The sequence below is a fragment of the Halichoeres trimaculatus genome, unplaced genomic scaffold (genome assembly GCF_033239565.1).
Source record: "Halichoeres trimaculatus isolate MK-OKI-2021-1 unplaced genomic scaffold, fHalTri1.1 fHalTri1_scaffold_17, whole genome shotgun sequence".
Classification (NCBI taxonomy): Eukaryota; Metazoa; Chordata; class Actinopteri; order Labriformes; family Labridae; genus Halichoeres; species Halichoeres trimaculatus.
Window position 1 is genome coordinate 15324920 of NW_027437195.1, and position 9919 is coordinate 15334838.

Sequence of the window (9919 nt, forward strand, 5' to 3'; positions counted from 1 at the left end):
GGGGCTGGGGGTTCACCAAGGTCCCATGTGCAGGGGCAGGTCAAGGTGGCTTGTTGGGCCTCGCCACCCACCCCCTCTCTGTCATAAACTCTTTCCATCATGCAGGAAGCCGCCCGCAGCCAGGTACACAGCCGAGCCTCTTTGTCTTGTAGCCACTAGCGATAAAGCAAGGGCTGATGGGAGGCTGGGTGTATTGGCCCCCCGGCAGTGGGGAGGTCAGTGCAGGAGGTTGGGAGACAAAAACACCTGAGTCAACACAACTCCAGAGTTTGCCCTCTGAGGGTCACAAAACCACGATTTCCACTTCTGTTACTTTAAATGTTCGTGTCTTTTCAGAGAACTGTGTCTGAATTTGTGAGGGAGGGGCTGGATGTAACCCCACAACACCTCTTGAGTGTGTGAATGAGCAGGAGCGAGGACAGGAAGAGAGTGAGGGCTCCACCACCGAGGTGCTGACAGAGGGGGGATTGAGGGGGCTGAGACTGCACCTGTTCCAGCCCAGCACCCTCCCAGCAGGACCCCGTGCAGAGTCTCAGCCTTCTCCTGGCATCTGTGATGGGGGCCGAGGCCAGTCCCACCTCCAGCGCTCGCTCCACCTCTCCTTTAGCTGGTAGTAGAGAGACGAAGAGAAACGCTGGAGGCTCCATCTGCCGAGGGGGCTTGATGCGGTCTCTGCGGCCTGCCTGGGGAAGAGGGTAGCTGGGCCTCCTCGACTCTGCCACAGGGGTCTCACAGTGGTAGACCACAGCGCGGCACATCACACGTCACATGCCAGCTGGCCAGGCTCTCACCACTGTAAACAGAGACTAATGACCATTAAACACACACACATAGACACACACACACTCAACACATAGCCCACAGAAAAGTGGAGGAGGGGAGACGATGGCGGTGGAAAAGGCTCAATTTGGACAAAGGAGAACAGCAGCATCCTCAGATTACTTAACAGGAACTGCTGCGTGCAGGAGAAGCTGTTTTGGCCCGGAGAGGGAGCTCACCGTCACAGTGGGACGTCTCTCTGCGTCCATGACATCAGAGCACACTGGTTTCCCCCATGCATGAGACATCAGAGGACTCCCAGTGATCCTTGACCCCCAGTTTCAAGCTGGTCCACCCGCTGAGTCTATGAGCAGCTTTCATTTTGGATCTCTTTCCTGAGGAACTGTACGTAGCATTGAATTCTGGGAAAAGAATCTTGCACCAGTTGTAGTGGCCCTTCAGAGCAGGTCTGGGCTGCTCACATTTAAGAACAAAGCTCCATCTTAATCCACCACTGAAAAAGTGTTTGGAGTGGCAAAAACACTTTCAGCTGGCAGAAAACTCAAACAGAACCAGACTTATCCTTGAACAGATTTCTGCCTCGGTAAGATGCACAGAGAAACTGAGAGACAGAGAGGAGATGGTTTTCCTCAGCTTGAACTTTTTAATACATGTCAGAGCAGCTTTCAGCTTTCTGTCTCTACACTGAAGGACATTTGTGTCTCCATGTTTCCTGTCCGGTCTCATTTAGGATCTCCTTGTCCAGGTCTACGAATCTCAGGTCCCCTCTTTCAATCAGATTACAATTATTCTCAGCATCCCCCAACCAGATAATTTCATATAAGTCCCGCCATCTAATATGACGTTTTTGCCCTAATGTCCCCAACGCATGAATCTAAACAGATAAATATATAGGAATATAAATAGATAAATATATTAAATACAGGATAAGGGAATGTGACATTGAGTGTTATTCCCCAGTTAGGCAGACAGAGGTAGGGAGGTCACCCGGCTACACTGAGCCACCAGCAGCCCAGGCCCCCGCTGGTCCAACGTAGTGACTAGGCTTCATCTACAAACCCACAATAAATATCTGGCCATCATTTATTTTAATTCACTCCTTTCTTGCTCAGATGGAATGGATTCTTAACCTTGTAGGACAAGGACACCCGCATGCTGCCTGCCTTGCCTTAGCTGCTAAATTATTCTTCATTCTTCAGGGGGAATAAAAAAAGGAGTCCGGCGTTGCTCAAACTGTCAGCTTCAATGAAAAGCACGGCTGAAAACGTTGTCACTGAACCCCTGGACAAGAAAAAGAAGGGGAGTGGGCAGTGAACGACAGGATGAGAGAAGTGGGGGAAAGAGAAAAAGGGGGAAGGTGGTGATATGAGGGGTGGAGGTGATGGTGGTGATGGTGGGGGGGTTGTGAGCAGCCTCCAGAGTGATTTATTTGCCAAATCAGGACACAATGAGTCGATTATGAGTCCTCTAATAAGAGAGAGTGTTTGGGGACCCACTAATTGGGCATGATTGAGTTGCAGTCTGGGAGCCGGGCGAAAAGGGAACCTGGTCGGCGGCTGTCATGCAATCATCAGCTAATCAGAGCTTTGAAATTAAAACTGCGTGTTTAGGGTAGAGGACGGGGTAATGGAAGGGACCTGCCTGAGCTCCGAGGCTGCCTGAGGAGGCTGCCATAGTGTGTGTGTGTGTTTGTCTCTATTTGTTTGTGTGTGTTTATATTTACAGTATGTGTGTGTAGTGGAGAGAACACAGTGTTGTATGTGCTCTGTGTGTGTGTCTCTTCATTTGGGGCCTCTCATCTCTGACTGTGGTCTGTGCTGGGCTTGATGAGGACAGTGAAGGAGCTGTAATCAGCCCAGCTCTTGTACTAATACATGTATGTTGTGTGTGTGTTTGTGTGTGTCCAGCTTTGTAGCAGACAGACCTATTCATGTTTTCTCTTTAATGCAGTCCTTGCATTGAGAAATTTGATGAAGCTAATTCAATATATCATTACACAAAAAATTAACAATGTTTTTCTTTTTACTAGTATAACCTAAAACTTAAGAAAAACTTCTGTGCAAACAGAGTCTCTGAAAGCTCTTAAATTATCTTAAATACAAATTCAAGAAAAATGTATTGCTTGAATGTTTATACTGTAAAATATTTTTAAGACTCAAATCAAATTAAATCAAATCAAACTGAGGGGTAAAGCTATACTTTTTTGATTAAATACAAACAAAACTACCTACAATCATAAGACAGTATTTACGTATGGGGTTTGTAAATACTCAGTGATGTTTAACTTCAGATTTGGGTCCACCAACGCTGGATTATTTGCCAGGTTGAACAGTCATTTCCGCTTGTCGTCACTAGGGGGCAGTGTTTATCTGCAAAATCGCGAGAGTAAACAGAAGGGGCTAATTGATGTCAGGTGCTTTCTCTTGCTGTGTCGGATAAAAGAGTTGCAAAGCAGAATATTTCAACCAAAAACAATGCAGTAAAAGCAATACAGGTATGAGAGGTAGGATGGTTAAATAACGTCTTAGAGCTATGAGTCATATTTCTCTAAACTTTGCAGCAAATATGACATTTTGTGCAGGTGGTTACAACTTCGGACATGTTTACAACGCTACTTTGACATAGTTAGCATCAAGGTTGATATTTTCCTACGCTACCTACGAGAAAGTGAATGACAGTCCTGTTCAAATGAACTCGAAAGGAAAACGGTTTGTCGGGTAGTTGATGGATCTTACCCCCAACATTTCCAACGTAAAACAGTTTAATGATATTTGAGTTAAATGACTCATGGTTACTGAATTATTTGAGTATTTTTGACATCGTTAATACCACGTCATAGCCTTCCCGGAAGTGACTTTAACGTAGTTTTAGAGAGGTATAGTTTTTGATAAAAAAATTGGGCGTGTTTATTTATTAATTTTTATTATTTCATTTTATTTTTTATTTTTATCTTTTATTAATTATTCATTGAGTTTCTTAGAACAGTCTTCAAGCTCAGGAGTTATTTCTGAAAATACCACTTCATTAAATTTTTTTCTGTTACAGTAAACAAACCCAGATGGCCTTCATGTGCTTCTGACAATTCTCCATGAAGTAAGTAAGTGACCACAACATGCTCAGTATCTTATAAAAATTATGGTGTTTTCATGCTCAACTTTAAAAAGGTATTCTGATTTTACCTAATGCACACCAAATATACATATTCAGAGCATTCCAATGTTTGAATTTTCATTAGCATTATAAAGGATCACTACTTCTAATATATATTATCATAGATACGTAATATATATGAGCTTTAATTCTACAGCCTGAAATTGAGATCTCAGGGTGATCATGTAGATACAGGTACAGGTAAGTTTCAGTCACAGCTGGTATTTAAGAACAACTTGGAGTCCAGTTTTTCTCTGGGCCCTTTCTTTCTTCTGTCTGTGTCTTCAAATTACTCATCAAACAAACCAACACAGTATTTCTTTCAATTCTCCTAAGGCCTTGTCTAATTGTAAATGCACCTTACATCTAAAGAGGCCCTCACTATAAAAATGTGAAGTGGGTTTAGGCATAAATGGGATTAATTCCCAAAGAATGTCCTTTGCTCTTCCTCCCATAATTTCATTTGCAGGGTCCACAGGATGAATAGCCAAGCAGGCAGTGATGTGGAACTGGAGGACAGGCCTTGCGGGGCCTGTGCTGCTACACCGCAGCCTTCAGGTTATGTTACCTTGATAATGTCACAGCTGCAGGAACCACAACGCCTACCGTACAGGACACACAAAATCCAATTATCCGCTTTCTAAATGTGTGGGAATTTTACGCTCTCATTTCTTAGACTCTGGTTCCAGCTCTACCTAGAGGCAAACGCACCTGAGAAAGGTTTCTGGGATTGTTACTGTTTTTATTTACCTGGAATGATGTCCAAGTAGGCTCATGTTAGACTGAAACAAGTATTATGTAAAAAATAAGACTGAAAATAATTTTCTAGACTAAAGCAATTCATAAAAATGTAAAAATTAAATCAACATGATTACGTTTTTTGTGATAGTAGATATAAATATTAAAATCAAAATTAACTGATGTACTTTAACTTTGCAGCAGTGACTCACAGAAAGACAAACCCTGATTTGCCCTGGAGTCAGTCAGGTCTTTGTGAAGACTTTATACGGGAGCAGGACCCCCACCTGCCTCGACCCCCGACTGTTTTTTGATTTAATTAAAAGGAAGAGGGTGCATCAATTTCAGCTGCTTGGCGGGGAGATGACAGTACACAAATTGAAAGTAAGCATCTCAGTGGAGCAGGGAGGGGGCCGGTCCATCATTAACATGGAAGACAATTCTGTGTGCAATGTAACAAGATTAGAAACATTATTATCATTCTACCGCTAGACATAAAGCCATGCCACGGAGAGGAAAATAAACAATCTCAAGCCTCTGTGCTCAGGACAGAGTAAGCACGGCCGTTACACTGAGCTGAATCAAATACCTGCATAGGCAAGTGTTTTTATACTGTCTGTGAAAATATGTAGCTCATCCCTTAGGGAGGGCTCATATTTTCAGATATTTTACTCCACACAGCAGTGATTATGTATCTCAGAAGTGATTATACACCCCCCTCCTGCTGCATCTCCATTACCCATCCTGTACTTTAGCGTCAGGGTTTGCTGTCGATCCGATCCAATCCAAAGGAATGTGAATGGGCTCCGAGCTCGAAGAGGAGCCCCATTAATGAACAGTAAAGACAGATGAGTCTCTCTCTTGCCAAGCAGGTTGCCTCAATTGGATTAGCGAGGCTGAGGTTGGGATGGATGGCTGTCTATGTGCCAAGTGGCCATTAGCCCGACCAATATGCCAATATGACGGTACACAAAAACAGGCTCAGGATTCCCCTCAGTGATCTCAACACTCCGAGTGGAGTCAGCAGCTGATTTCTAAAGCATTAAAACTGTACGCACTTACTAATGGGCAATAAACATTTATCCACTGTGATAATATGAAGGTTAAGTGGTTGATTTAATAGCCAATGTCTTTAATTTCGAGTGGCACCTGGGCTAGTTTCCCATGTTGCTTTCATTGGAAGGGAAATACAAATATCAGGATGTAGTACAAGCTATCTGTCAATGGCTGTCACGCTGTACTTTATGAATGGAAAGCTGCCCATTCCTGGCATGTATCAGAGCGAGGTGCCGTGTTTCTGAGGCTGATGTCACGTTCTCGGCGAGGCGGTGATGGGCACTGTAGATGTCAGTGGACACCAGGGGCCCCTTCTCCAACCAACTATACAAATGGGCATGAGTGTGAAGAGCTGGGAAATGTTATCAATCACCCAGCGTCCCAGTGGAGGGGCTGCTGGCGTTTGTGTAGAGAGTCCCCCTCATACTGATCCATATAAAAGGCTGTGTGATGTATTAGAGCAGATGAGCAGGGGCTGGCTCTGACACTTGACTGACAGCTCATTTGACAGCCCCAGGAAAGTGTGCAGGGAAGTTTCAATCTAATCTAATGCTGCTGGGGGAATGAAATTGTGGTGTGAGATTATGTTTTCATGTTACATCCCCTTTAGGACAACACAGGCCGAACGGGATGAATATGATGTGGATGACCCCCCACTGGTAGAGAAGGTAAAGATGGAGCCAGACGCGGCAGTGGAGTCCCAGCTGAGACCTCCTGACCCGTTACTCTCCTCTCAATCCACTTCAGTCCAGGGAATCAGGTTTGTGGAGAAAAACAAGAACCTGAAACCAGGCTTGCAGCCATATCTGTGGGTAAACAAAAACATTTTTGTGTCATACATTATCAATCAGCTGTCGGCTGGGGCTTTCCAAACAGGTAATCTGTGTCATCCAATCGCTTCACCGCAGGAGCTGGGTCCACCTGAAAGCAGATAGCCTCAAAACAGACATTAATATTAAGTGCAAGAGAGATCAGATTCTCTTTGGACTGCTATCCCTCCATGATATCTGACTGGGCTGCCTGCATTTTCAAATCAGTTACCCTCCTTCTTCCGTATCAGTTTACACTCATAGATTTACGATACATTGCTTTATTTGTTTTTAGAGCAGACATTTGGCCTTTGTTGGTGAAAAAAAAATCTTTTCATATACAACACATGAAGGTTAGAGAACATCTTTAACTTCTTCAGAAAAACCTCTGATGCAAACTCCCACAAAGACCAATCATAGAGAGCTACTCAGCCTTTTACAGTGATAAAGAAGATATTGAGCTCTTTCATTAAGTTGCAACTTTTGCCCACAGTTACACCTTTTCTCTTCCTTCTATCCTGACTTCTGAGAGTCAAACTCAGACTGCGCTGAAGAATGATGCATCATGTTTCCATACAATTATAAGATTCCTTCCTTTTGTCCAAGTGTGTTTTTTTTTTAAATCAAAATCTTTTTATTGAAATTTTCACAGAACAAAATAATTACACAGTCCAAAAGTATTAGAGAGAGAGGTAGCACAGAAATACTTAAATCGTGCATTTTACTGTATAACCAAGTGTGTTTTTTATCTGAAGAATGAGGTCAGTGGTTGGCCTGTAAGCATTGAGTGTCAGCTGCTGTTTTTCCATTGATGCAGACTATGCTCAGGTGATTAGTCCACAGACAAGCCTGTCGCTGGCCTCTGAGCAGCCAGGTGACCACAGAACCTGATCTGACACGGTCACACGACCACATCTAAACTCACATCCTGAAAACATCAGACACGCCATCATCTCCCCCTTCTGTTTTCTGTTGTTTGCCTTTTCATCTCCTTTCTTCTCCTTTGTCTCAGACTTCTCCGCACGTGGTGTCCACACTCACCCACTAAACCCACTGAAGCTCTGTGAATGTTCGTATTGTCTAAGTGATCATTAAAATTTATGGCAAGCTGACTTCATCCAGCTTGCGAGGCCGCGCTGGCATAAGTCATAATTATATGATGACACTGTAAGACAGAGCGTTCACGCTGGGCCCCCTTCTTCCAGGCAAGTTAAATGATATAATTAGCCCAGTAAGAGGTGAACGCTCCAGATTGGATAAGTTATTAAATGTTTGGATGAACCTGAGCTCCATTTCCCTAACTATCACTGTCTTCCTCCCGCGCCAGCTCCCTCCCTCCTCCCTCCATTAGCCCATTAGCAGTTATGTGATACTATATGCTGATGGGGCAGTGGACAGAGAAAGTGGGTAAATTAAGCCTGACCACTGCTTGTGTTATGGACTGCTCTTATAAGGTGCTGCTGAAGGACAAGACTCTAGAGAACAGCACATCACAGAGGGACACAGGAGCGCAGTCGACCTGATGGTATGGTAATGTGAGCTCAGCTGAGTTTGTAAACTTGAAAAATGTCCCTCTGACCTTTTTCATGTAGGTTACATTCATTCAGAGCTCAAATATGTGGCCGTGATCACAGTTTTCAACTCACTGAAGTTTGAAGAGTGATTTTACTGAACAAAAACAGGTCAGACGAGCAGACGTGTCAGATTTAACCCTTCAGATTGCTCAATTTGTCTCCAGTTAAGCTGTAATAGAAGTCAGTACACCGAGGTTGACAGGGCACCTACTCCTGGGCCCTTGAGCCTCAGTGTGTGTGCGCGCTGCTGTGTGCGAGTGTGTGTGTTGCGCTCCACCAGAGGGTCTCACCAAGCATGACTGCGTGTTATTCACACTGACGAGTTCCACTGTTCACTGTCACCTCTCATTGCAAAGGGAAATAAGCCTGTGGAGAGGGCTGCAGCCAGGAGAGCGGAGGACGGGAAGGTCTCTTTTTACAGCTGCTGCAAGGACTACTCTCTGTTCCTGATCCAAAATCTCAGCCTGAATCCACCAATCACCAAACAGACAGGAGCAGATATTCAGATACAGGATGCTGACAGTCTGATAGATTTTCTGACACATTCTTCCAGACAGTGGCAGGGGCCTGGCTGTGTGTGTGGCCGTGTTGTGGGGAGGGGTGGGTGTTATGGTGTTTGATTTGTTGTGAAGACTCGAGCAGCAGGACTCAGCAGAGTCCAGGTTGGCCCAGCAGGCCCGCCGAGAGTGACACTTCCTCTCTCTGTCTCGTCCTGCAGAGAGCCCTGACAGCAAGGGCCGGGTGCTGAGCCGCGTCCCCCCGTTCATCATCACCACAACCAACCACCCACAGCGGGCAGGCGGGAGGAGAGAGGGGGGCTGAGGGGGGGCTCTCAGTTATCTGTGTCACCCCTCTCAGCTTCCCCCACCACAGCTCTGTCTTTGGCCCTTCTCCAGAGAGACCATAAAGCCCGTCTCTCTCTCGGCTCCCTGATTGTTTTTGTTCCTGGGAGCAGACAAATAGAGTTTGGACTCTTACAAAAGAAAATGCCGGAGCTCATCTGATCTTACTGCCCTAAGGAGCAGCCTGGCCTGAAGGGCCAGTGATTGCAAAATTACAGAGCTGCTCCAGCCGTATTGTCAGGGAGTCTCAGCCACAGACTCTTTTCTGTTCTGTTTAAGGCCATCAGCTGAACGAGCTTTCAGGTAATCTATTATGAAGTGATTGACTGTAAATAGATCTGGATTATTTGTGTCGTTATTCTAACTTGACTCTGTCATAATGAATGTGGATAAAAAATAAATAATACATTTATTTGACATCTTAGATTATCCTAGTGTTAAAAGTTGAAAGCCATTTGACCTAATCCCAATCTCAGAAGACTATACACATATAAATGCTGCTTGCTGCTGATCCACCATTGGTCAGTACTGCTCAAACATCAGTCATACCACAAAAACTGTCCCTGGCTCAGATTCTACATTTTCATAAGGAATCTATGGATGGAGAATAGACCAGTCTAAGGGGAATTATCAGAGCTGGTCAGGAAAATTTGGCGACCACAGCCAGAAATGTGGTCTGTGGCCGAAAACTACCCGTTGTAGCTCCAGAGCGGTGTTCAAGCTGCCGTCCCTGCCTCACAAGTGGCTCTCTGATAAGTGATTACAATTGTTGGAGAAGGAGGAGTAAAACAAGGGCCTTGTCAACACGGACCCTCCAGATTTGAGGTCAATTTCGCCTCCTGATTGCATGTGTGTGTGTGTGTTAGTGTGTGTTTTTGTGGGTGTGGGGAGAAAGGGAGAGACAGAGTTTACTGTTGCCTCATTGAAGCCATCATCATCACCTGACAAGCGGAGGTTGAAGCCTGAGCTC

General features: G+C 44.9%; 1 long non-coding RNA gene across 2 annotated transcripts; it reads left to right on the top strand.

Annotated features, from left to right (window-relative positions):
* The first annotated feature begins 3212 nt into the window (after nucleotides 1-3212).
* Nucleotides 3213-8964, top strand: LOC141806061 (uncharacterized). Of its 2 annotated transcripts, none has more exons than XR_012599761.1 (4): nucleotides 3213-3274; nucleotides 3826-3877; nucleotides 6335-6484; nucleotides 8826-8964. It is a non-coding gene; the product is annotated as an uncharacterized LOC141806061 (long non-coding RNA). The 2 variants fall into 2 exon arrangements; XR_012599760.1 differs by having other exon boundaries at nucleotides 3826-3873.
* The last annotated feature ends 955 nt before the right edge of the window (nucleotides 8965-9919 follow it).